The sequence below is a fragment of the Canis aureus genome, chromosome 20, assembly GCF_053574225.1.
Source record: "Canis aureus isolate CA01 chromosome 20, VMU_Caureus_v.1.0, whole genome shotgun sequence".
Lineage (NCBI taxonomy): Eukaryota > Metazoa > Chordata > Mammalia > Carnivora > Canidae > Canis > Canis aureus.
The window spans coordinates 38,970,125-38,997,456 of NC_135630.1; the positions used below are offsets into that span (position 1 = coordinate 38,970,125).

At 38.5% G+C, this 27,332-nt stretch overlaps 1 long non-coding RNA gene across 5 annotated transcripts in view; it reads right to left on the reverse strand.

Moving 5' to 3' along the window:
- The window catches only part of LOC144291959 (uncharacterized), a 74,966-nt gene extending 47,887 nt beyond the window's left edge, over positions 1-27,079 (reverse strand). For all 5 annotated transcript variants that reach the window (XR_013359499.1, XR_013359501.1, XR_013359498.1 and 2 more), the window contains exons 1-3: positions 26,889-27,079; positions 15,681-15,806; positions 3,487-3,560 (exon numbers count right to left, since the gene is read on the reverse strand). This is a non-coding gene — a long non-coding RNA (uncharacterized LOC144291959). The remainder of the gene's footprint in view (positions 1-3,486; positions 3,561-15,680; positions 15,807-26,888) is intronic.
- Between the last annotated feature and the right edge of the window lie 253 nt (positions 27,080-27,332).

Below are 27,332 nucleotides of genomic sequence, written 5' to 3' on the forward strand. Positions count from 1 at the left end.
CCTTTTCCTTTTCTTGGTTGCAGTATTCTCAGTCTGTTTCCTTGACCCCTGTTGATAATCCACCTTTCCTTTACACTTAGATGAGACAGGAAGGCTGGAAAGGAATAGAAGATGAGAGATATCCTTCCTCTAGTGGGGATAGCACTCTAGCAAAGTCCTTTACCTTGGAGAATAGGCTCTTGCTATGGAGAAGTGCTCTGGGCATACTTCACAATGATTATTATTCCTTTCCAACTGCCTGAGCCATGAAGAGGTCCTTCTCAGATCTTCATCATGAGAACCTGGTGGGGTTTTAGGAGGTAAACCCCACAAAAATATACAGGCCTCCTAAAACCATAGCCTCCTAGGAGTTACTCATTCTCCAGCTAGTCCACCTCAGCCTCCAGCAACTCTTCACAGTGACAATTTAAGTGTCCCTATCAGTTTATAGTTCTAGTAGCTTCTGATCCAAATAAACTGTGGTTCTCTGAAAGGCCTGAAAGTTTTATGATTCATTTAAGAAAAATAACAGTTTGTTCAGCTTTTCATTGTAAAATAGGAATAATTACTTTCAAGATCTTTACATGTCAGATCTGAATTTGGAAGTCTTATAGGGCCACTAAAGATCTAGGTTCAGCACTGGAAAACTTTAACTTCCACCCATGTATCCTTGGGCAAAGAAAGCCAATCCCAAACCAAAAAATGAGGCTGTAGCAAGTCTGTGGATGCAGAGAGGGCAAAGAATTGAGATCGTTCATTTAGTGAACTGCAGGGAAGTGGTTTCTCAGTATTACTGATCTCTGGGTACTTTCATCATGCCCTGAGGTTTTCATTTCTCCCATCACCTTTGTAACCTATTTGTTGTATGAAATCTCTCTGTTTGAAATTGCTAAAATGTTTCTTTTTCCTGACTGGACCTGACTGCACAAGAGGGAGGGAATGACATGCTATTTACCATCCCTCTATAACCCCCATAACCTTCTCAACAGTGTCTTAGTTAAGACTCTTTTTTGTTGGAAAGAAGAAAAAAAGCTACACAATTGAGTTTAAGGCAAAAAGAAAGAGAATCAGGTTCAGAATGTATTAGAAAGAATCTGGAATAGTTCACCAAACCCAGGACAGAAAGATCATCAGGTCTCTCCAAAGCCTGAAACCTAGAAGTGGAAATGACCAGACACTCAACATGGGGCTCTATTGCATCTCTCTTCTCTGTGTGTGTGATCATCATAGTGTTTCTGCACACTGGATTTCTCTGTTTCAGGAGCAGAAGTAAGTTGGAGACACTGTCCCATCCTTCCTGAGTATTCTTCCCCTTCATTCAAGAGTCTTGTTGAAGCACATTGGCTGGATTTCCTTTTAATTTCATATTCTCATGGGGTAGAATTTGATTGGGTTGGCCTGGGTTGGTTTCTCTTTCCTGCTGTAGTCAGATGGCATTGGAGTAGAGCTCAGGTAGCCAATCTCTGCCTGCCTGGTTGGGAAGGAACAGAGACTGGAGAGAGGAACTCACTGGGTGCTGAATTGTCTCCGTTGTAAAGTGGGGGCACTTCTGTTACCTAGGAGAAATTTCACATGTCTAAAGACATATTTTGTGTCACAACTGAAGGGATGCTACTCTTATCTAGTGGGGAGAGGTCAGTGTTGCTGCTAAGTATCCAAAAATGTACAGGAACAGGTCCCGCAAAGAAAGAATTATCTGGCCCCAAGTGTCAATACCGTCCAAGATGAGAAACCATGGGCTGAATTAACTTCCCAAAGTGAGAATGGTGAGTACTAGCCTAGTACTGGGAATGAGAAAGAACATGAAAAAGATGGAAAAGAAAGACAAATAAGTAATAATTGCAACATTTAGTGAGCATTTTCTGTGTTCCAAACACAATATTAAGTGTTTGACCAGCATCTTTTTTTTTAATATATATATGCTCCTCATGACAATCCTGCAAAGCAAGTTAGTGGCATCATTATCTTTATTTTATGGAAAACCACACAAGGACTGTCCCCCTAAATCTGATGTTCTTAACTAGTAATTAAAAAGTGAAAAGGAAAATCACCGTATTCTCTGGATCTATATCTGTAGTAGCTAAAAAAATACAAACAGATTTTTAAGTTCTGAGCTTGTGAGTCTAACAGTAAATAATAATATCATGGCCATTAGCTACTCTGAAGCAACATGACAGTGACAGATTCATGCTGTCTCTCAAAGGGATATGAATGTAATAGAAATAACTATGCAAATATGCAAGCTGGTGTGAAGAGGGAACAGAACATAGAAATCCCAGGCATGAGGTATGTTGAAGCAAAATAAACCATCCCAGGACAATGTTCTCACACTTTCTATCCTTCCAAGCTTGTTGGCCCTGGATTCTGTTCATACTGAGTCCATTTCCACACCTTCAAATGAGAAAAAACACATTAAATTTGTAGGATTGTGGTGATTAAACTCAGAACACATGTAAAGGAGGGATTGGCAATCGGGTACATCATTTTAATTCTGCCTAACTTCTTAGCTGTGTGACCTTGGGCAATACACTTAACTTCTCTGTGCCGGAGATCCCTTATATACAACATAGATTTGATAATAATAGTACATACCTCAAAAGGTTGTTCTGAGGATTAAATTTGTTAGTACAAATAAAGTGCTTACAACAAAGATATGGAAAACTTGAATAACATTTGTAAATAAAATTTTAAAATATATTTTATTATTTATTTATTTATTAAAGATTTATTTATTTATGTGTATGAGAGAGAGAGCACACATGTGCATGCATGGCGGGGGCTGGTAGGGGCAAAGAGACAGGGAGAGAGAGAATCCTCAAGCAGACTCCTTGCTGAAGGTGAAGCCCAAGATGGGGCTCTATCCCAGGATGCTGAGATCATGACCTGAAATCAAGAGTTGGCACTTAACCAACTGAGTCACCCACTGCCCCTAAAATTAATTAATTAATTAATTAATTAATTAATTAGTAATACATTTTAAATAACATTCCTGTCATGCTCTTTTATTTATGTATTGGTCTATGGCTGCTTTTGTGCTATAATAGCAGAGCTGAGTGGTCTCTGAGTGGTCAGAGATTGGGGTATGGCCTGTAAATCCAATAATATTTACTATCTGCCTATTTCCAGAAAATATGCACTAACACCTGGAATAATGTGATGGTTCTGGCACACAGTGTGGTGTCCTGCCTTCTCTGACCTGAGGGATGACTGGATCCTTCTATCCACACTGGGAGAATTTCCTCTGCATTTGTTTGCTCACAGATTTGTTTAAGGTGTTCCAGCCAAACTAGCCTCTGTCACTTTCCAAATCATGGCTGAACACACAGAATTAAATGACACAGTGAAAGATAACCAGATAAGAACATGTTTACTCACAGGAGATGCAGATGGTTTGCTTTTGGTTTGGAGTGGGATGTGGGCAGGATGGGGAGTTTGGCATTGACAGTATCATTTACAAGGCAAGTAATGAGATGAGGAGAGAGGGCTGTGGAGGGAAGAGTTTCAAACCTTAGCTACTCTGCACATCAGTTGTGTGACACTTCTGTCATATTGGTGAAATCTCTGGTCATCACTCTTCTCATCTATAAAATAGGATGGACAGTATTACCTTTTTTGTGGATTAAATGAAATAACTTCTAGGAGAACTAAATGAACATTAAAATGTGGAAAATAAATGTCCTACAAATAATTTGTTCCATAGATGCTTACTGAGCACTTATTATAGAGATACTGCAGGGAAGTCTGTCCTCACTCCCCACCTCCCATGGTACTACAATGACAGAAATAAGAGCTAGGATTTACTGAACATTTTCTATATAGTCTGTCTTGTCCTAAACACTTTCTTCATTTCGTAACAAATTTAATCCTACAACAGTCCTTTGAGGTGTGTTCAGTTGTTGTGAAATCCATGTTGGAGATAAGGGGACAAGGCACAGAGAAGTTAAGCACATTGCCCAAGGTCACACAGCTAAGGAGTTAGGCAGTTAGGATGATGCACTCATCAGATCTGCCTGCAGAGCCCAGTTTTCAACAGCATGCTAAACTTCAGCTCAGTAACATGTTTAGCAGTGATTCATTTTAAGTCCGGATAGTCTTTACTGTTGGGCATTCTGGTGTGTGTGCTGAACTCACATGGCACCAGGTGCAACTTTTGGCATGGGGTCTGTGAGGTCTCTGGGAGAAAGAAGCTACTGCCAACACAGGAGTAACACAGGCCTAGCTCTCAGAGGTGTAGAGGAATTCTCAGTGAAATTGAAAGTGAAAGAATACTTTCTCTATGATCTGAATTGCATGGCTATTGTTATAAACTAAATTAGGTTCCCCTAAGGTTTATATTTTGAAACTCTAACCCCAGAACCTTCAGACGTAACTATATTTGGAAGCAGGACCTCTTAAAGAGATGATTAGGTTAGATGAGGCTTCTAGGTGGGCTCTAATCCAGTCTAATTGGTATCTTATAGAAGAGGACATTTGGACATGGAGAGAGACACCAGGGACATATGCAAAGGGAAGACCATGTGAGGACACAGTGAGAAGATGGCCATCTGCAAGCCACAGAGAGGCCTAGAGAAACTAATCCTGCTGACACTTTGATCTTGGACTTTGAGTCTCCAAAACCATGAGAAAGTGAATTTCTGTTGTTGAAGCCACCCAGTCTTGCGTACTTTGTTATGGCAGCCCTAGCAAATGAGCAGCCCTTTATTGAGTCACTTTACCTGAATCCAGAACACAGAGTAGGAAGTCTTTCTCTGTCACTCTGCCACACACCACAGAGCAGATTTGACCTTTGGGTGTTCAGAGGTTCCAGCAGCCGAGAAATGCTGAGCTCAGGGGTCAGCAAGAGATTTGGCACCCAGAGGAGGAACATGATGTAGTGACAGTGCCTGCCGTGGCCAATGAAGCGACAGTAGCCATTTTCAGGAAATTGCTACCCCATAAACAGCAGTGACAGAGAAAAACAGAGCCAGCAGAGCACGGGAGGAAGTGGCTGTGGCCAGCGGAGTGGCACAGAATTCAAGAAAGGGCAGCATATGTCACACATGCCTCTGGAGATTCTAAACATTCTTAAGAGGGAATTTTCAGGGAGCTGGGGTTCATACATCAGCAATTTGGGGAAATGAGCCAGAAAAATTAGGTATTAATATTAGCATTCCCACATATGTACCCAGAGGGTGGTGAGGCTTGGGGAAATTACAGTTCCACACAGTTGACCCCAGAGCAGATGTCGATGAAGATCCATTTGGGAAGTGAAAGAAGATGCATAGCAGAAATGGAGTGACAGGCAAATAATGGTGAAATGGGATAAAAAAAAAGTGGAAAGATTTGTGCATGAAGAACCCAGGGAGATAGATGTAAACTGATCCAACCATTTTGCAGGGTGATTAAAATAAAACCTAGTTAAAAAGACTTTGTACATAGAACATGCTATATGGATGGTTTATTTAGACAAAAAAAAAAAAAAAAGGCCCAACTCTGTTTGAGATAATCACAAGCAGGAATTCAATGGCATGAATAGAAATTTCACTTGGAGGAAAACAATTAATAGGTTGGGGAAAGAAAAAAAAGAACAAATCAAATTGGGCAGTTTAAAAAGAAGGCAGTTAAAAAAATGTTCAAGTTTCTATGTGAATGCTTTCAGTGTCAAGTCTTTGGAAAATCATTAGTGCCTCTTGCAACTTGAAGATAATGACAAGAAGTACAGCTTTCCCATTTCTTCTTTCCAAAATCATGCAAATGGAAAAAGGACAAGTGAAACTACAAATTCTTCCTCAATGAGACTAGAAAGGAAATAAAACTGTGAATGGCAAAGAAGTAGAAGGAAGGCAAGGGCCAAGAAGTAGGAGGAAGGCAGGGGCCCAGGAGCATGACACAGATCCTGGAGCCTAGGGATAATTTTCCTAGATAACACAGGCAGTTGGAATATGATGGAGAAGGGTTCAAGAATAATATAGAAAAAATAATAAACTCATGGAAAATGTGAAGGTAAATTGGAAGCCATGAAAGGTGAGATAAATAATGCTGAAGAAATTAAGACAAAGGTAAATTTTAAAATAAATAAAATAATAGGCATTTTATTTTCTCAAGTCAAATTAATGAAGATGCTGAAAATTATATTTAACCCTCTTGGGAATGATTTGAATTCTGTTATTGAAGTCATGTGCTGTCCTTTTGAGGTGACATAGGATGTCTTCAGTGGCCATTGGGATTTTCAGCTGATTGCTGTAGGGCATTATATCTGCCATTTCCTTTGATTTAGATTTTCTCTCTCACAATCATACTTTACCTATCATCATCATACTTTATCTTATCATTTTTCCCTATGTATCTGCTTTTTGTATATTCTCCTCTACAGTTTTTAATTCAATATTTTTAATACTGTTAAAAAATGCCATATAGCCAGATGTAACCACTATATGATAAATAAAAGTTGATAATGATTTAGTAAGGACTTTTGTCCCTAGTTTGTTTCTTTAAATTGCAAAGAAGTGTGAATATGGTATTTGTTACAGCAAAGAGCTTCTCAGTGCCACTTTTGCTTGAGATGAGGTCTTAGTTTGCTGAACTCTCCAGAAAACTGATCTCCTGAAAAATTAAGTACTGTTTTCTTATGATCATATTTACTAACAAAAATGTATCAATGTATTATTCTGGTCATAGTTTTTCACTGTTGTTTGTCTTTGCCTTTTTAAAATAAAGAGGGTACCTTACTTTGAAATCACCAGGTTGATATGCTTAAATTTATAGAATGAATCTTTAGAGTAACTCGAATGTAATTAATTACTTGAGATAGGGCTGGGTAAAATACAACTTGGAACAAGGCTGAATAATATTGTGGTCATGTATAAAAGTTTGAGACCCAAGCTGTCTGGAGTCAAGTTCTGGTTCTACCAGTTATTAGTGGGAAGACCTTGGGTAAATAATTAAATATCTCTAGGTTTCACTTTCCTTGTCTGTATATGAGGAAAATAGAGATGTCTACCTATGGTCACTAACTGTACCTCAGAGGATTGATTGTGGTCTCTAACTGTTGATGCATGTGTAGCACTTAGTAGGTCTACTGTGTAGTCATGGGAAGTAATAAATGCCCATGTCAACTACTCAAAATATTGCAGTATAACTACAATTCAAACTACTAATATGAGATAATATTTTAGAAGTAAAATGATGTTGTGAAGGTTGATAAATATGTGAAAAGTTTGTGCTCAGAAGAGTTAATGGTTAGCAAGACAGAGTCATAAATCTATATTAGAGAAAGTTTGGGCAACACTTTCAATTCTGGTCTTGGGTCTTGGAATATGATTACTGCCCATGAAGCACAAAATCTTCAGGAAGAGACAGAACAGTGGGTGGATTCAAAATTGTGAGCTTTCTTATTTGTTCTAAGAGCAGCCTTTTTATCTGTTTTCTTCTTGATTGAGAGAAGAGATGAAAGGCATGGGAATAAAATTAATCCCAATAATATCTTAGAAGAGAAAGCAGCTTAATAACAAGCAAGTCTAATGTATGAGTGAGAGCAAGGGAAAAAGAGAAAATCCTTCAAGAAGATAGCTCTGTGTCTGACAAGATGAGGAGAGAGGAGAGAGCTTATGTAATGCATTTTGCATCAGAGTCTTTCAACAGGCAGCTGAGCTGTGCTATTGTTGCCTCATAGAAAGAAAAGAGCTGATTCTTACTCAGCTGGCTGAGAGGGGCAGAGACCAGAGCATCCACTTATACTTTTCCCTCTTTTTTTAAAACATTTGAAGAGGAAGCAGGGACTTGAAGAATGTAATCTTAATCTAGTTGAATGTAATGCTTAGATAGTAAGGCAGGATACCAGCCCTCTGGGTGGGACGGGGGGCAGGGGCTGGAGAGGAATCTAAAGATCTCCATCAGCAGTCACGGCTTACAGATCTTCCTTCCTTCCTTTATTTTTTCTCCCTCTCTTTCTTTCTTTCTTTCTTTCTTTCTTTCTTTCTTTCTTTCTTCTTTCTTTCTTTCTTCTTCTCTCTTTTTCACGTAGGCTTCATGCCCCACGTGGAGCCCAATGCTGGACTTGAACTCATGACCCTGAGATTAAGACCAGAGCTGAGATCAAGAATCAGATGCTTAAGGACTGAGCCACCTAAGAGCACCTATTCTGCATTTTAAAAATCTTGAGAAGAGGGAGGCAATGAGACGGGGGAAGAAAGCTCTGAAGAGAGAATCCTGTGCCTCTGATACCAACAAACTGTACAGCACTGTGTAACCTTGGGCTCTTTCCTTCAGCCCTGAGGTCTCAGTTTCTTCTTCTGTACAACAAAAGGGTTGAAAGATTGGCTTGTAAGATATCTAAATCCCTTTTCAGCTCAAAAATCCTGTCATATATTGTAATGTCAAGAGAATCAACCTGTGTTCCCACAATTTGGTCCGTATTGTTTTAGCTGCCATCCTATCTCACTATTCTTTTTCTGACCCTCCCTGTTACTGGCAAACAGAATACAATTTTACCTCCCTGCCTTTGCTTTATTTGCACGCTTCACCTTCACTGCTTCTGCTTTAACATCTAAATACACTTGTCTTTGGGACTCACCTTAAATATCTGTTGACATAAATTTCTAGGCAAAACATGGAGTTGCTCCTGCCTAGGGTGCCATGTCAGCAAACATAACTTTCACATTCCTATAAATGCTTTACATGACCAGAATCATGGAATAGCCAGTCAGCCAATCCCCAAACCCTAAGCCAACTCTTAGTGCCTTGTTTCTTAATCTTTCTAAATAAGGTCAGATTCACATCCCCAGTCAGTCATGCTCTGTCTCCACATTGCTGCTTCTAAGACTCGATAAAACTCACTCTTGCCCCAAATATCTTGGGAAGAGTGTGCCACTGCTTATGAGACACTGTACTCCCCACTGCCTAGATTGTCTTCTCTAGAGTAAAGGACATAGAACTCATAACTACACTGTCTTGTTTTTTGTAATTTTTCATATCCTTATCCTTCTCTCCAAAAGAAAAGATCTTCACTTCCCAAATTTCCATAAAACTTCCCCTGTGCCTTCTTGAGGAACTCATTATATTCCACATGATATTGTGATCATTAGTTTGTATATTGCCTCCATGATGAGCAAGTGTAATAAACTCTCTCATTCTTGGGACCCCTGGGGATTGAGACACAAAATTTCTCACAATATTGAAACATGCCTAAGACATTTGGTAAATAGTCACTGTTCCATTCCTTTCACAGAGAATGCCCATGCCACAGATTTCTCACTCCTTCCCCCAGGACACCTTATGTCCCCTCAATCAAATAACTGAAAAGTTGGTATCTCAAACAGCAGAGCCTCCAGGGTACAGTCTAGGCTATAGCTTTGTTCTTTCAGATAGGTCTGATGTTGTACAAATTGTTAAATATTTTGAATGTCATCCCTGCTCTGTATATCCCATGGCCACAGTCTTGGATATCGTGGCTTGTACACAATAAATGATGAATAAATGTTTATTAAATAAAAGAACCCTGACTTGTTCCAATACCACAAAAATTATAGGAAACATGTTAGAGGTGGGTCAGGTTTAGAGATAAGATATGATTGCTTGATGAGTCATTGTTTAGGGCTTGTCCCTTGACTTCAAAAGAAACCCAAGAATTTTGAAGGGAAGGCAATGAGTAGAGGAGCTAAAATAAAGATATTAAGTAAAATTGAAGGGAAATAAATGCATAATTGAGTAATGCACTGGGCAGTAGGTTTGAGTTTTTCAAGAGTTTGATTTAAGGCTGCTTGAATTAAAGAGTATTAAACATACTACTTTCTCCTGATTATTCCTTTTACATTTCCATTCCTTTTCTGCGTCTCTCAGGGCTGGTCTTTTTACTCTGGTTCCAACTGAGATCCCTCCCCAAACTTTGGCCCCTTTACCCTCTCTTTGTACATTCTTTTGCTGTAATGAATAAATAACTTTAGCAAAACTGTAGAATATACAGAAAATATACAACAACCAATTGGGATTCTATAAAATAACAATGAATAATTGAAAAATCAAAAGTAAAATAAAAATGTACCATGTAAGTATTGGGAAAACTAGAAGTCCACATGCAAAAGAATGAAACTAGACCACTTTCTCACACTGTAAAAACCAAACCAAACCAAACCAAACCAAACCAAACCAAGAAAATAACCTCAAAATGGATTAAAGATCTAAGTGTAAGATCTGAGGGATGTTTGGGTTGCTCAGTTGGTTAAGCAACTGCCTTGGGCTCAGGTCCTGGTATTGAGCCCTGCTTGGGCTTCCTCTTCAATGAGGAGGCATCTGCTTCTCCCGCTGTCTCTACCCACCATTGGTGCACTCTTTCTCTTTCTCTCTCTCTCAGATAAGTAAGTAAAGTATGAAAAAAAAAAAAAGTAAAACCTGAAACCAGAGGGCTCCTAAAAGAAACCAGGCAGTAAACACTTGGACATTAGAATTAGCACCATTTGGGGGGCCTGTCTCCTCAGGCTAGGGCAACAAAAGCAAAAATAAACAAATAAAACAATCACTAAAAAGGTTCTGCGGAGAGGAAGAAACCATCAACAAAACAAAAAGTTAACCTATGGAATGGGAGAAGATATTTGCAAGTAATATATCTGATAAAGGGTTAATATCCAAAATACATAAAGAACTCATACAACTCAACACTAAAAAGATAAACAATCTGTTTAAAAAGCATGCAGAGAACCTAAATAGACACTTTTCCAAAGACATACAGATGGCCAACAAGAACATGAGAAGGTGCTCAACATCATTAATCATCAGAGAAATGCAAACCAAACAAAATGAGATGTCATTTCACATCTGTTGGAATGGCTATTATCAAGAGCCAAGACATAACAAGTGTTGGAAAAGATGTGGAGAAATGGAACTCATACGCGCTGTTGGTGGGAATGTGAATTGGTGCAGTCACTCTAGAAAACATTATGGAGCTTCCTCAAAAAATTTGAAATTGAAATACCATTATATCCAACAATTTCATTTCTGGATATTTATCCAAAGTAAATGAAAACTAATTTGAAAAGATATATGCACCCTACATCCATCAGAGCATTAGTTACAAAAGCCAAAATATGGAAGCAACCTAAGTGTCTATTGATAGATGAATAGATAAAACAGATGTGGGCGATCTATCTATATCTATCTATATCTATATCTATATCTATCTATATCTATCTATATCTATATTTCTATATCTATCTATATCATCTATCTCTATATCTATCATCTATATCTATCTATATCATCTATCTATCTCTCTAATTCCATTCTTACATATAAAATATACAGAATGTTCAATTTATATATATATATATATACACACACATATATATACAAAATATAAGAATGGAATATTATTCAGCCACAAAAAGAATGATATCTGGCCATTTGTGGCAACATGGATGGACCTAGAGGGCTATTATGCTAAGTGAAAAAGTAAGACAGAAAAAGACAGAAACCATGCAACTTCACTTATACATGGAATCTAAATGACAAAGCAATGAACAAATAAAACTAAAACACATAAATACAGAGAACAAACTGGTGGTTGCCAGAGGGGAGAGAGAGGAGGGTAGGCAAAATAGGTGAAGGGGGTTAAGAGGTACAATTTTCCAGTTGTACAATAAATTAATCATGGGAACATAAAGTACAGCATAGGGAATATAATAAATAGCTTATAATAACATATGGTGAAAGATGATAAGTGGGATTATCATGGTCATTTCATAATTATATAAATGTTGATTCACTATGTTGTACACTTGAAACTAATATTTCATGTCATCTACAATTTTAAAAATAGTGACAATACCAAATACTGGCAAGGATATGGAAAAATAGAATCTCTCATATATTGCTGGCAGAATGTAAAATGGCATAACCGTTTAGTTTGTCAGTTTCTTACAAGACTAGGCATACACTTAACATATGACCCAGGAATCACATTCCTGAACATTTATGCTGGAGTAATGAAAACTTATATCCACACAACTACCTGTATACAATTACTTTTATATTACTAATTTTTAATAGCCAAGAACTGGAAATAATCAAAATATCTCTGAATCCGTTAGTGGTTAAATAAACAGTGTTGTATCCATACCATGGGATTCTAGTCAGCAATGAGAAGAAATGAACTAATGATAAAAGTAACAACCTGGATGGCTCTTAAGAATGTTATGCTGATTTTAAAAAGCTAATATAACAAGGTCACATACTATGTGATTCTATTTATATTACATTTCAAAATAGTAAAATTATAAATGTGGAGAAAATTGGTGGTTGCCAGGGATTAGGGATATTGAGAGGGAAGAGGATGTGCATGACTACAAAGGAGTAGCACAAGGTGATTCTTTGTGGTGATGCAATAATTCTGTCTCTTGATTGCAGTGGTGGTTACATGAATCTACCTACTATAAAACGACAGATAACTATAAACACATATGGTGCCATGTCAGTTTCCTGGTTTGGGATATTGTACTATAATTATGTAAGATGTAATTATTGAGGGAAACTGGGTAAAGACTACATGGAATAGCTCTGTTAAAAAAATATCCCAGTGTTTTCCAGTTCTGATCTTTGAGAATGTTCCAACAGGTCAAGGCACACCTGTGATTCAAACATCTAAAGGAGAACTAAACAAAGTAACCTCGGAAGTATATTCCAAACTGGACAAGTCAATGAATTAATAAAATCATCTGGAAAACCCCTTAAAAAGTGCCATTTAAGATATCACAAAAGAAAATAAAACACTTAGGGATAAGTCTAATGAAATCTGTGCAAGATCTCTATCCTGAAAATTACAAAAGACTGATGAAAGTCATCAGTTAAGACATAAGTCAACAGAGAGATATATTGTGTTCATGGATTGGAAGATGCAAGATTGAAGATTTCATTTCTCACAAATTGATCTACAGGTCCAGTGCAATTAAAATACTGTTAGAATTTTTTGTAGATATCAATAAGCTGGTTTTAAAATTTATTGGAAAAGGGAAAGAGCCTAGTATAGCCAAGATGATTTGGAAAAAGAAGAATAAAGTTGGATGGTTTACATTACCTGATTTTAAGATGTAACAATAAAGCTGTAATAATCAAGACAATGTTGTATTGGAGAAAGAATATATGGATAGATAAATGCAACATAATAGAGTCTAGAAACAGGCATGCAGAAATATGACCAATTGATTTTTGACAATAGTGCAAAGGAGATTCAATGGAGAAAGGATAGTTGATCCCCCCCCCCCCACAAAAAAAAAATAACTGTACTGGAATGATTGGACATCCATATATAAAAAAAAGAATCTTAGCCTATCACTTACACTGCATGTAAAAATTAATTCAAAGTGAATTGTACAATTAAGTGTAAGATCTAATACTATACCATTTAAAAAAAATAAAAGGTAAGAGAAAAATCTTTGTCACCTTAGGCTAGATAGAGTTCTTAGAGGGAAACATCAAGAGTATAATCCAAAGGTGAGAAACTGATAAATATGACTTCCTCAAAATGAAATGTTTTTAGTTTGCAAAAGACATCTGTGAAAAGAATTGGAAGGCAAGTCACAGACTGGAAGAAAATATCTGCAAATCATACATCTGATAAAGAACTCTCAAAACTCAATGACAAGAAAACAAATAACCCAATAAAAAATGGACCAAAGGTTGGAGCAGACACTTCATCAAAGAAGGTATTTGGACAGGAAATAAACACATGAAAAGATGCCAATATCATTAGTCACTAGGGAAATGCAAATTAAAACCACAAGGAGCTGTCACTACACACCTCTTAGCAAAAACAAAGAAAGCAAAGCCCAATAATGCCAACTGGTGGCAGCATACTTAATAATAGGAATCTTATGCACTGCTGATGAGAATACAAAATGGAAAAGCCACTGTGAAAAGCGTTTTTCAGTTACTTATAAAGTGACACACATGTGTCCTCTATGACCCAGACATCCTATTATCCGTGTTTAACCTACAGCAATAGAGCCTGTGTCCACACTAGTACCTGATATGAAGGTTTACAGCGGCATAAAACTACTATGATTGCCAAAAACTAGAAATAGCCAAATGTCCCTCAACTAGGTAATCAATAGACTTGTAGTACATAAAAAAATCACAGTTGTTATACATTTCCACAACCTCCATGAATCTATAGTCATACAACTACCACCACAGAGCAGATATAGAACAGTATCATGACTGCCTCCCCCAAAAGGCCTTATTTGTATAAGATCTTGGTTTTATATCTTATTTTAAATTAAACAATTTTTATATCTTATTTTAAATTAAAAAAAAAACTAAAGTGAGGGAAATGAATGAAAATTCCTCTGGAAATACTTCCATCTAAAATTTGGCATTTTTGAAAAACAGTAAGGCAGTATCTAATAAAACTGAGTGTATGCATATGTGTATGTGTATTTCATATACATAATCTATAAATTTTAATTCTAGGCAAGTACCTAGTAAAGTGCACCCTGAGGCCCACAAAAAGATTTGTGCAAGTATGTTCATTGCAACATCATTCTTAACAGTCTCTACCTGAAAACTACTCAAATTCCCATCAGTAGCAGAAGGGATATAATGTAAGAATGGAATAGATATTGGAAGAGTGGGATTGTGATGTTTTCCTATGGTAAAGTACTATACCATAAAGAGAATGAACAATCTACAACTATACATAATATGGATGAATTTCACATTCATTTGAGTGACACAGCCAGACAACAAAGAGTATATATTCTATGCTTCCATTTTTCTATCACATTTGAAACAGGAAAACTGGTCTCTGGCTGTTAGATGTTGGGATAGTGGTGGGTTTTCCTTGGGTAGATGGGTAGTGAGCAGAAAATGTGGGAGGCTGTCTTCCTGAAACTGAAACTGGCCATGACTGGGTTCCACTTACATGATCATGCTTAGTTTGAGAGATTCATCAAGGCAAAAACTAGTAATTTGTATATTTTTCTGAGCATGCATATGTCGATAAAAAGTTTACATTAAAAAATCAGCAAACAGGGCAGCCCGGGTGGCTCAGCGGTTTAGCGCTGCCTTCAGTCCAGGGCGTTATCCTGGAAACCCGGAATCGAGTCCCGCATCAGGCTCGCTGCATGGAGCCTGCTTCTCCCTCTGCCTGTGTCTCCGCCTCTCTCTCTCTGTGTCTTTCATGAATAAATAAATAAAATATTTAAAAAGATTAAAAATAATAAAAAAATCAGCAAACATCCTTTCATCTTTTTAAAATATATTTGGGGGTGCCTGGGTAGCTTTGTTGGTTATGTGTCTGTCTTTGGCTCAGGTCATGATCCCAGGGTCCTGGGATTGAGCCCTGGGTCTAGCTCCCTGCTCAATGGGGAGTCTCTTTTCCCTCTCCTTCTCCCCCACTGCTTGTGTACATGTGTGCGTTCTCTCTCATAAATAAAAAAATGTATCTAATTTACATCCAGCTTTACAGGAATACAGGAGTTGCATAAAAGTCACATACATCTTCTTTTGATGTCATCCTTTTTCTGTCTTTTTTTCTTTTAGAGGTCATTTATCTGAAATTCAAATATTTTCTCAATTGCAGAGTTGTTCCTAATGCATGCAGTTTAATACTGCTCAAAGAGTTGGTTTGCTGCCTCCATCAGTTGGTTGTCCTTCCCTAAGACCTGTGCCCTCCTGTCAGTTCTAGAGACCAGGCCAGATGCAGACTTGGAATGAAGGACTTTTCTGGAACATACCTGCTGTGTGGTAAGGATATTGCTTCACTTCATTTACTGCAGGCTGTGCCTCCCATCAGACTTCTTATGGCGTTGCTTATGCATTCAGCTATTCCTCCTGCAGTCTCCGTGGATACCTCATTATATCTGGAAGTATTTTATAAGATATTACAACCCAAGCTAGGCAGGAAGTCTGTCACTAGAAGGGTCTTATCATTAGACGGTCGTGCACCAAATCCTGGGAATCGTGGAAACAGCCCATTAGTTCCTCCTTCTGTCTCCTATTCATCCATACTGAGCCCACCTCAGAGAGGCATAAAGGAGGCCTCCTCTGTGATTTCTTTCCTTTTTTCACAGTCTCTTGATATTCCTCTCCCCAACCCTCTTCAACAGTGTCCCATTTCTTCTTCCTTTCTGCCTCTAACCTGACTCAAGTCTGGTGGTACAAACCAAAAGTTTTTCCCTCAGTGAATGTAGGGTTGAGAGAGGTGGCAAATACAAACAGGTCTTGCCCCTATCTGATGAGTTGAAGAGAAGTTTCCTTTTAGACTCAGCTTTACGGTGAGATGTTAAAAAGTTGAAAGGGTAAGACTGACCAGCAGTTACCCTAAGTGCAACTCATTATTTTGCTCACAGAGTCTAAAGCACTTTCTTCCATTCTTTTTGCTTTCCTAACCATCCTTAATTCTAGATTGAGAAAGGGAGGTGGTATTCATGACAGCCAAGTAGGGTAAAGTGGATACAAAAACCTCTTTTTTTTTTTAATTTTTATTTTTTTAAGTAAGCTCTACACTTAGTGTGGAGCCCAGTGCAGGGCTCGAACTCACAACCCTGAGATCAAGACCTGAGCTGAGATCAAGAATAGGACACTTGCCCAACTGATCCACCCAGGCACCCTAGGTACAAAAACTTTAATGTCATGTCACTAGGATTCAGGAATTTAAATTCATAGAGATGAAAATTTGTTTGAAATATTCCATTTATAAAATAACATAAGCACCAATGTTTCTTTCAGTCACATCTAATGTAATATACTTCAAGGAATTTCATACTCAAATAGAATATTTTAATATAAGTAATATAAGTCAGAGTTTATTGCCAAACTCAGTTTCAAAGGATTTGGCAGGACTTATTACTATACCTGACTCTGACATTGAAAGTCCCTGAAAACTATGAACCTACACTGATGGCATCTTTATTTTAGATTGCTGTCTCCTCCTGAAGTGTCAGTCAGTTGTCAGTAAAATTGACATAATATGTATGAAAACCCTAGTGCTTGTTGGTGATTGATCAATATTATCTTGCTTCCTTCATGATACTAATGTGTCTTCTTTTATCGTCTTCTCATGTTACTTTTGGCTTCTAATTTTGTCAGGACTGGTAAAATTACATAATCTCTAATCATTTGGTAATTTGTTCTTAACCTGCCTTCTTTCAAAAATGATCCCAAAAAACAAAAGTCAGGTTGAAAGGATAAATCAATTTGGTTGCATTGAAATTTAAAATATCTGTAATCCCAATAATCACCATAAACGAAGTTAAAAACCAAATGTCGAATTGGCAAAAAATTTGCATCGCATGTAGCAGAGGGTTACTAAGCAAAACAGTTGAAGAGTTACTACATACCAATAAGAAAAAGATAAATGAAAAAAATAGAAAAACGGCAAAAGATATTAGGAGGTAGTTTACAAAAAAGGGAAAAAATGCCTAATAAATATATGAAACATTGCTCAAACTCACTACTAATTAGGAATATGCAATTTATAATTAAAATGAAATAGATTTATCCTCCACCAGATTAAATAATTATTTGAGTAAGATATAAAAGGCTAGTGAGTGCATGAGGAACTAACTCTGTAATATACTATTTCTCATGGTATAAATTGGTATACTTCTTTGGGAGATTTAGCAACATTTCCTCAGGTTAAAAACATGTATCTTTTATACACCTGGCTATGTTTTTCTTAGTCTATACCCTTTAGAAACATTTGCACACATGCATGTGAGGTATGTAAAAATATGTATCATTTATTGAGAACTTGCTTCCACTGTTCTAAGTGCTTTGCATGTTTAAATTTTTTTAGTCCTCATTAATTTATATTACTATCCTCTTTTCATAAATTTGTAATCTAGGATTTGAACCCAAGTAGTCTGGCTCTAGAAACTGCATTCGTTTCCTTGTGTCATATTATCTGTCAAGAGAACTGTTCTCTTGTGCAAGGGTTCTTATTGCAACAGTGCAACAGAATAAAATGCTAAATGATTTGGAATGTAATGCAGTAGAAAAAGGGGATGAAGTCTATTTATATCATTGGTTCCAGTCCAGGGGCAATTTTGCTCCCCAGGAGACATTTGGCAATGTATGGAGACAGGTATGGCTGTCACAGCTGTGTGGGAGGAGGGAGTTGCCAATGTCATCCAGTGGTTAGGGGCCATATTAATATCAATTGTTCTCTAAGAAATAGTGTTCATTTAAAAAACTAATTTGTAGATTATATCAATTATTTAAAGAAGGCACGCACAGACACAACAAACAGAGCAGTCTATATTCTGCTTACATGTATGAGTATATGCATAGGAAATAGTCTAAATGCATACAAATTCTTAAATGTGGTCATTCCTGAAGGGTGGTAGAGGGGGCATGGTTTGTGGGAAAGACGTGAAAAAAGAGAACTTTCAAGATAGAACTACTGTTTTAGAAGTGTTAAGAGAAAAATATACGTATGTATATTTATAGAATTACAATTAATATTAAAGTACCACTGAGTACTATTTGCTACCTGTCAATCTGAAGAGAGATAAACAAAAGACTATGAGCAGTTATGACAGGTAAAGAAAAACAAAGGCTGCTCCAAACCTCTGACCGAGTATGTCTTCTGGGAAATAATTTCTATGAAACATATTTTTAAGAGGCATATAGGATGTTCCTATTCATATAAAAATAAGTCCTAGAGCCATTTACTCTATACAACTATGTGTCAACATGAAAAGATCTTGAAGCAAAAATGCCAAACAGGACTCTAGGGAGAGAAAGATGATTCAGCTGGGAACCAAAGGGAATTCCCTTTATCTGCTTTAAAGGTTTTACAAGAAGAATTTTTTTACCTTGTTATGTCATTTATTAAAAGTAAAAAGTAGGGGTTCCTGGGTGGCTCAGTGGTTGAGCGTCTGCCTTTGGCTCAGGGTGTGATCCCGGGGTCCTGGGATCGAGTCCTGTATCAGGCTCCCCACAGAGAGCCTGCTTCTCCCTCTGCCTAAGTCTCTGCCTCTCTTTGTGTCTCTCATGAATAAATAAATAAATAATCTTAAAAAAAAATAAAAAGTAAATCAGTTAAGAGCGTGTACCTACACAAATATATAGGGGTATTATTGGCTTTTGTTGCTATTAAGTTAAAAAGCCAAAACAAAAACAATGAAGCAATGTAAATACCCAAGAATGAGAGATAGGGCAAAGAAAAAAGTCCTTGCTCATTTAAATAAGCGCCCTGTACTTATGAAGAATAACATTCTGGAAGTATGTCTGTTAGCATGGACAGATGGTTGAGTTACCTGGTTAGATGAAGAAATAACAATTATAAAACACATACATGGAATCAGACCCCATTATTTCAAAGAGAAAGGTAAACATGAGTTTAGGAGGAAAACATTTGGAAGGAGAGTTACCAACATTTTCAGAAGAATCATCTTTGGAGCTGGAAGTAGATGTACTTTTGTGTTCTCTTCATTCTGATTTGCTCATTCATTTCTCTAGATCCACAAAAGTGATTGAATAGCTATGTGTTAGAGATCACTTTCCAGTAAGTACCTGGGAGACAGTTTCTAGCTTTGCTACTCAGTGATGGGGGCTTGTTGGAAATGCCAAATATTGACCTACCTGAGACCCCGAAGTCAGGATCTTCATGGTAGCCTCTTAGGAGATTCACAGGGACACTGAACTATTTAATGCCAGTTAAAAATAAAATCCTGTGTTTTAATAGTCAGCTAGACTAGGTTTGGACTGTCAAACACATGTGAAAATTAAGGCATCTAAAAGAACCTGTGACTGGTGAGAAAGCTGTCTCCCCTACAGTCACAATGACCATATTACTCATTTTGGTCTCAAGGTTAATAACTGCCAGGTAACTGATGAGACGCTGTAGAATACTGCCACAGAATATGGCCACTCGTGGGCACAATTTGATCAATAACTCATTCCTTCAACACAAAGGAAGGCACATAAGAAATGCTCAGAGAGAAACAGAGAGGCTCAGTAGAGCTGATCAATATGTGGTAAAAGCCATGGTCTTGGGATGGGCAACTTGGCATTGAGTCAAAGTTTCTATTTTCACAGCTTCTGGGTTTTGGGGAAGTAGATATTGCATTTACTGTATTTGCAAGAGGTCACAAATATCAAAGCTCATCTTATTCTTCAGACATGGTCCATGTGTCTTTTTACTTAAATAAGGGCAGCATAGAGCTCCTCCAAAATCTGTACAAATCATGCTTTGGTACCAGGCTGCCCTGACAATGGGCATAGCCATCTGGAATCTAGAAGAAAATGGAGACCTTGTAGCCATTTTTTTTTTTTTTTTAAGAATTGTTGTCGTTTTCATTTTTTTTTTTTTTTGCTGTGTTCTCATGGACTTTGCATTCTTTGTATATTTTTTTATTGGAGTTCGATTTGCCAACATATAGCATAACACCCAGTGCTCATCCTGTCAAGTGCCCCCCTCAGTGCCCGTCACCCAGTCACCTCATCCCCCTGCCCACCTCCCTTTCCACTACTCCTTGTTCATTTCCCAGTTAGGAGTCTCTCATGTTCCGTCACCCTCACTGATATTTCCCACTCATTTTCTCTCCTTTCCCCTTTCACTATTTTTTATATTCCCCGAATGAATGAGACCATATAATGTTTGTCCTCCGACTGACTTCACTCAGCATAATACCCTCCAGTTCCATCCACGTTGAAGCAAATGGTGGGTATTTGCCATTTCTAATGGCTGAGGAATATTCCATTGTATACATAGACCATATTTTCTTTATCCATTCATCTGTCACTGGACACCGAGGCTCCTTCTACAGTTTGGCTATTATGGACATTGCTGCTATAAGCATCGGGGTGCAGGTGTCCTGGCGTTTCACTGCATCTGTATCTTTGGGGTAAATCCCCAGCAGTGCAATTGCTGGGTTGTAGGGAAGATCTATTTTTAACTCTTTGAGGAACTTCCACACTGTTTCCAGAGTGCCTACACCAGTTCACATTCCCACCAACAGTGCAAGAGGATTCCCCTTTCTCCACATCCTCTCCAACATTGGTTGTTTCCTGCCTTGTTAATTTTCCCCATTCTCACTGGTGTGAGGCAGTATCTCATTGTGGTTTTGATTTGTATTTCCCTGATGGCAAGTGATGCGGAGCATTTTCTCATGTGCTTTTTGGCCATGTCTATGTCTTCTTTGGTGAAATATCTGTTAATGTCTTTTGCCCATTTCATGATTGGATTGTTTGTTTCTTTGCTGTTGAGTTTGATAAGTTCTTTATAGATCTTGGATACTAGCCCTTGATCAGCCCTTTATCTGATAGGTCATTTGCAAATATCTTCTCCCATTCTGTAGGTTGTCTTTGAGTTTTGTTGACTGTTTTCTTTTGCTGTGCAGAAACTTTTTATCTTCATGAAGTCCCAATATTTCATTTTTGCCTTTGTTTCCCTTGCCTTCATAGATGTATCTTGCAAGAAGTTACTGTGGCCAAGTTCAAAAAAGGTATTGCCTGTGTTCTCCTCTAGGATTTTGATGGAATCTTGTCTCACATTTAGATCTTTTATCCATTTTGAATTTATCTTTGTGTATGGTGTAAGAGAAGGTCTAGTTTCATTCTTCTGCACGTGGCTGTCCAATTTTCCCAGCACCATTTATTGAAGACACTGTCCTTTTTCCAGTGGATAGTCTTTCCTGCTTTGTTGAGTATTAGTTGATCATAGAGTTGAGGGTCCATTTCTGGGTTCTCTATTCTGTTCCATTGACCTATGTGTCTGTTTTTGTGCCAGTACCACACTGTCTTGATGACCACAGCTTTGTAGTACAACCTGAAATCCGGCATTGTGATGCCCCCAGCTATGCTTTTCTTTTTCAATATTCCCCTGGCTATTCAGGGTCTTTTCTGATTCCACACAAATCTTAAAATAATTTGTTCCAACTCTCTGAAGAAAGTCCATGGTATTTTGATAGGGATTGCATTACATGTGTAAATTGCCCTGGGTAGCATTGACATTTCACAATATTAATTCTTGCAACCTATGAGTATGGAATATTTTTCCATCTCTTTGTGTCTTCCTTCATTTCATTCAGAAGTGTTCTGTAGTTTTTAGGGTATAGATACTTTATCTCTTTGGTTAGGTTTATTCCTAGGCATCTTATGCTTAGGAATATTGTAAATGGGATGGACTCCTTAATTTCTCTTTCTTCAGTGCAATTGTAAATGGGATGGACTCCTTAATTTCTCTTTCTTCAGTCTCATTGTTAGTGTATAGAAATGCCACTGATTTCTGGGCATTGATTCTGTATTCTGCCACACTGCTGAATTGCTGTATGAGTTCTAGCAATCTTGGGGTGGAGTCTTTTGGGTTTTCTGTGTATGGTATCATGCTATCCGCAAAGAAGGAGAGTTTGACTTCTTTGCCAATTTGAATGCCTTTTATTTCTTTTTGTTGCCTGACTGCTGAGGCTAGGACTTCTAGGACTATGTTGAAGAGCAGTGGTGAGAGTGGACATACCTGCCATGTTCCTGATCTTAGGGGGAAGGCTCCCAATGTTTCCACATTGAGAATGATATTTGCTGTGGGCTTTTTGTAGATGGCTTTTAAGATGCTAAAGAATGTTTCCTCTATCCCTACACTCTGAAGAGTTTTGATCAGGAATGGATGCTGTATTTTGTCAAATGCTTTCTCTGCATCTATTGAGAGGATCATATGTTTCTTGGTTTTTCTCTTGATATGATCTATCACATTGATTGCTTTACGAGTGCTGAACCAGCCTTACAACCCAGGGATAAATCCCACTTGGTCATGGTGAATAATCTTCTTAAAGTATTGTTGGATCTTATTGGCGAGTATCTTGTTGAGAATTTTTGCATCTGTGTTCATCAGGGATATTGGTCTATAATTCTCCATTTTGGTGGGGTGTTTGTCAGGTTTTGGAATTAAGGTGATGCTGCCTCATAAAACGAGTTTGGAAATATTCTGTCCCTTTCTATCTTTTGGAACAGCTTTAATAGAATAGGTATGGTTTCTTCTTCAAACGTTTGATAGAATTTCCCTGGGAAGCCATCTGGCCCTGGACTTTTGTATCTTGGGAGGTTTTTGATGACTGCTTCAATTTCCTCCCTAGTTATTGGCCTGTTCAGGTTTTCTATTTCTTCCTGTTTCAGTTTTGGTAGTTTGTGGTTTTCCAGAAATGCATCCTTTTCTTCTAGATTGCCTAATTTATTGGTGTATAGCTGCTCATAATATGCTTTTAAAATCGTTTGTATTTCCTTGGCATTGGTTGTGATCTCTCCTTTTTCATTCATGATTTTATTAATTAGAATCTTTTTTATTTTTAATAAGGCTGGCTAATGGTTTATCTATCTTATTAATTCTTTCAAAGAACCAAATTCTGGTTATGTTGATCTGTTCTACGGTTCTTCTGGTCTCTATTTCATTGAGTTCTACTCGAATCTTTATTAACTTTCTTCTGCTGGGTGTAGGTGTTTATTTCCTTTTGTTTCTCCAGTTCCTTTAGGTGCAAGTTTAGCTTGTGTATTTGAGTTTTTCCAATTTTTTGAGGGATGCTTGAATTATGATGTATTTCCCTCCTAGGACTGCTTTTGCTTATCCCAAAGATTTTGAACAGTTTTATCTTCATTTTAATTAATTTCCATGAATCTTTTTAATCCTTCTCTAATTTTCTGGTTGACCCTTTCGTCTTTTAGCTGGATGCTCTTTAACCTCCACATGTTTGAGTTTCTTCCAAATTTCTTGTGATTTAGTTCTAGTTTCAAAGCATTATGGTCTGAAAATATGCAGGGGACAATCCCAATATTTTGGTGTCAGTTGAGACCTGATTTGTGACCCAGAATGTGATCTATTCTGGAGAAAGTTCCATGTGCACTTGAGAAGAATGTGTAGTCAATTGCATTTGGATGTAAAGTTCTGTAAATATCTGTGAAATCCATCTGGTCCAGTGTATCATTTAAAGCTCTTGTTTCTTTGGAGATGTTGTGCTTAGAATCTGTTATTTGCAGAAAGTGCCGTGTTGCAGTCTCCCAGTATTAGTGTATTATTATCTAAGTATGTATTAACTTACATTAATTGATTAATTGATTAATTATTGGCTATTAATTGATTGACTATTAAGTGATTGATAACTTGGCAGCTATTAATTGATTGATATACTTGGCAGCTCCCACATTAGGGGCATAAATATTCATGATTGTTAGGTCCTCTTGTTGGATAGATCTTTTAAGTATGATATAGTGTCCCTCTTCATCTCTTACTTCAGTCTTTGGGATAAACTTTAATTTATCTGATATGAGGATTGCTACCCCAGCTTTCTTTTGAGGACCATTTGAATGGTAAATGGTTCTCCAAACTCATTTTCAGGCTGTAGGTCTCCTTAGGTCTAAAATGAGTCTCTTGTAGACAGCAAATAGATGGTTCTTGCTTTTTTATCCAGTCTGAAACCCTGCATCTTTTGATGGGATCATTTAGCTCATTCACATTTGGAGTTACTATTGAAAGATATGAATTTAGTGTCATCATGATACCTCTTCAGTCCCTGTTTTTGTGGATTATTTCTTTGGGCTTCCTCTTTCTTTTACAGAGTCCCCGTTAATATTTCTTGCAGAGATGGTTTGGTGGTCACATATTCTTTCAGTTTCTGCCTATTTTGGAAGCTCTTTATCTCTCCTTCTATTCTGAAGGAGAGCGTTCCTGGTTACTGTATTCTTGGCTGCATGTTCTTCTCATTTAGGACCCTGAATATGTCCTGCCAGCCCTTTCTGGCCTGCCAGGTCTCTGTGGAGAGGTCTTCTGTTAATCTAATATTTCTCCCCATATAAGTTAGGGATTTCTTATCTCTTGCTGCTTTAAGGATTTTCCCTTTATCTTTGGACTTTGCAAGTTTCACTATTAAATGTCAAGGTGTCAAACGTTTTTTATTGATTTTAGGGGGGGCGGGAATCTTTGTATCTCCTGGATCTGAATGCCTCTTTCTCTTCCCAAGTTAGGGAAGTTCTCAGCTATGATTTTTTCAAATACGTTTTCTGGTCCTCTGTCCCTTTCAGTGCCCTCTGGAACCCCAATTAAATGTAGATTTTTCTTTCTGAAACTGTCATTTATTTCCCTTAACCTTTCCTCATGGTCTTTTAATTGTTTTTCCCTTTTTTTCCCCTCAGCTTCCTTCCTTGCTATCAACTTGTCTTCTACATCACTCACTCTTTCTTCTACCTCATTAACCCTCATTGTTAGGACCTCCAGTTTGGATTGTTTCTCATTTAATTGATTTTTAATTTTGGCCTGATTAGATCTAAATTCTGCAGTCATGAAGTCTCTTGAATCTTTTATGCTTTTTTCCCTAGCTACCAGTAGCTTTATAATTGTGCTTCTGAATTGGCTTTCTGACGTTGAATTGTAATCCAAATCCTGTACCTCTGCGGCAGAGAGTACTGTTTCTGATTCTTTTTTTAGTTGTGAGTTCTTCTTTCTAGTCACTTTGCTCAGTGCAGAGTGGCTGTATGAGTGGGCTCCATCAAGAATATCAACCACGACCTAAGTAAATTTCACCCTAGATGATTCTGCTGAGGTCAGAGACCAGAAATGGAAAATAAAGATCAGAACAAAATAAAAGGACCACTAAAGTGAAAAACAAATTTTAAAACTAAGTAGTAAAAAGTAAAAGGCCAGGAATTCTAAAGAAGAAGAGATTAAAAAAAAAAAGAAACAGAAAAAAGAAAAGAAAAAGGAAAAGAACAAAAGAGGGTACTGGGAGATGGTGATGAAGAAATTGTAGTGGAGGGAGAATGTAGTCTACCTGAGGGGTTCTGGAGGGTGATCTTCTTGTTTCTGAGTATATTAAGTTCTGTATGTTAGAAGATGCTCAGTCACAAATTTATATAAACCAGAAGTATATGTAGAGGGCCCCAACATGGACCACCAAAACATAAATGAGATAAAAGAGGGAGGCAGAATGGGAATGAGGAATCCACAGAATGAACCAGCATGGTATACCACTTGGTTCTGGGTGCATACTGGTCATGTTTTAGTAGGTATTAACTTCCCCCATTGTAGAACAAAATGAGGCAGAGAAAAGAAAAAACACAAAACAACACAAAACAAAACAAAAAAAACCCATATTGTGTATATCTCCCAAAACTAAGTTGAGTATGTTGAAAGGAATCTAGAAGTGGAAAATATATCTAGGAGCTAGAATTATAGAAATATGAAAGTCAAAAAGGAAAAATCTTAAAAATGAAGAGGCAGTAAAATATTGTACTTACGGTGGGAAAAGAGAAAAAAACCTAGATATTTACAGTTTGATATAAAAATGAGTTGTACTGGAAAAAGGAAGAAAAAAGGAAAAAAAAAAAAAAAAAAAAAGGAGGGATACCCTCTGGTTCTACATATTGTAAATCCTTCAAGTTCCCCTGGAACTTTCCAGGGCTATTCCTCCAAGAACTTGCTCTTCCCTTGTCCTTCTAGCTGGTCTTCTGGGGGAGGGGCCTGCTGTGCTGATTCTCAGGTGTGTGCACCTGGGGGAGCTGCCCCGCATCCCGCCGGGGGCTGGGCTCAGTGGGAGCTGCTTACCCCGTGAGGCCCCTGCTCCCCGGCGGCCCTGCTCCGTCCCAGGCACACGGTGACACCAGGAGGAACACCACCACTGGCGGGGCCAGCTCTCCAGCCCTGGAGTCAGCTCCCGCAGTAACTCCCGCAGCTCCCAGTCCGCTCGGGCCTGGATGCTCCAGGGGCGGGTGCGCCGATCTGCACAGCTCGGGGGCGCCCGGGGCAGGAGGGTCCTCGCCGTCCTGGGCCCTCCCGGCCTCCGCCTGTCCCGGGGAAGCTCAGGATCGGGGGCTGTGTCCCCCTGCGCCCTGGGCTCCCGCCCCGCAGCCCCCTCCATGCGGAGCCGCCGCCCGAGCTGCTCCCGGGGCCCCGCCCGGCGCTCCAGCCCTTTACCCGCTGGGCCCGCGGGGTGCGGGGCGCCCTCCCCCGGGCGCACCTCCTCTGGTAGTGACCCCGGGAACCTGGGGGCTCCACCGCGCCTCCTGCGGTGCTGCCCGAGTTCCCTGCCAGCGCCTTTCTGTCCAGGAGGAATCCAGTGCGGATTTTTCAAGTCCCTGCCTCTCCGGGGCTGGGCTCTCCTGTCCCGAGGCTCCCGCCGCCCCCCTTAGCCCGGCTCCTCGCGGGCCCCTCCCCCACTGGATTCTTTTTTATTTTTTTCTGCCTTCTTACCTTGTTAGAAGCCTTGTTAGAAGATGGAACGCTTCTCTTTGTAGCGTTCCAGCTGTTGTCTCTTTAAATCTCAGGTCAAAAAAAAAAAAAAAATCTCAGGTCAAATTTGTAGGTTTTTCAGGATGATTTGAAAGTTATCTAGGTAAGTTGATGCGGACGGGTGACTTGGGGACCCTACTCCTCTGCCATCTTGCCCCCACCCCGAATTTGC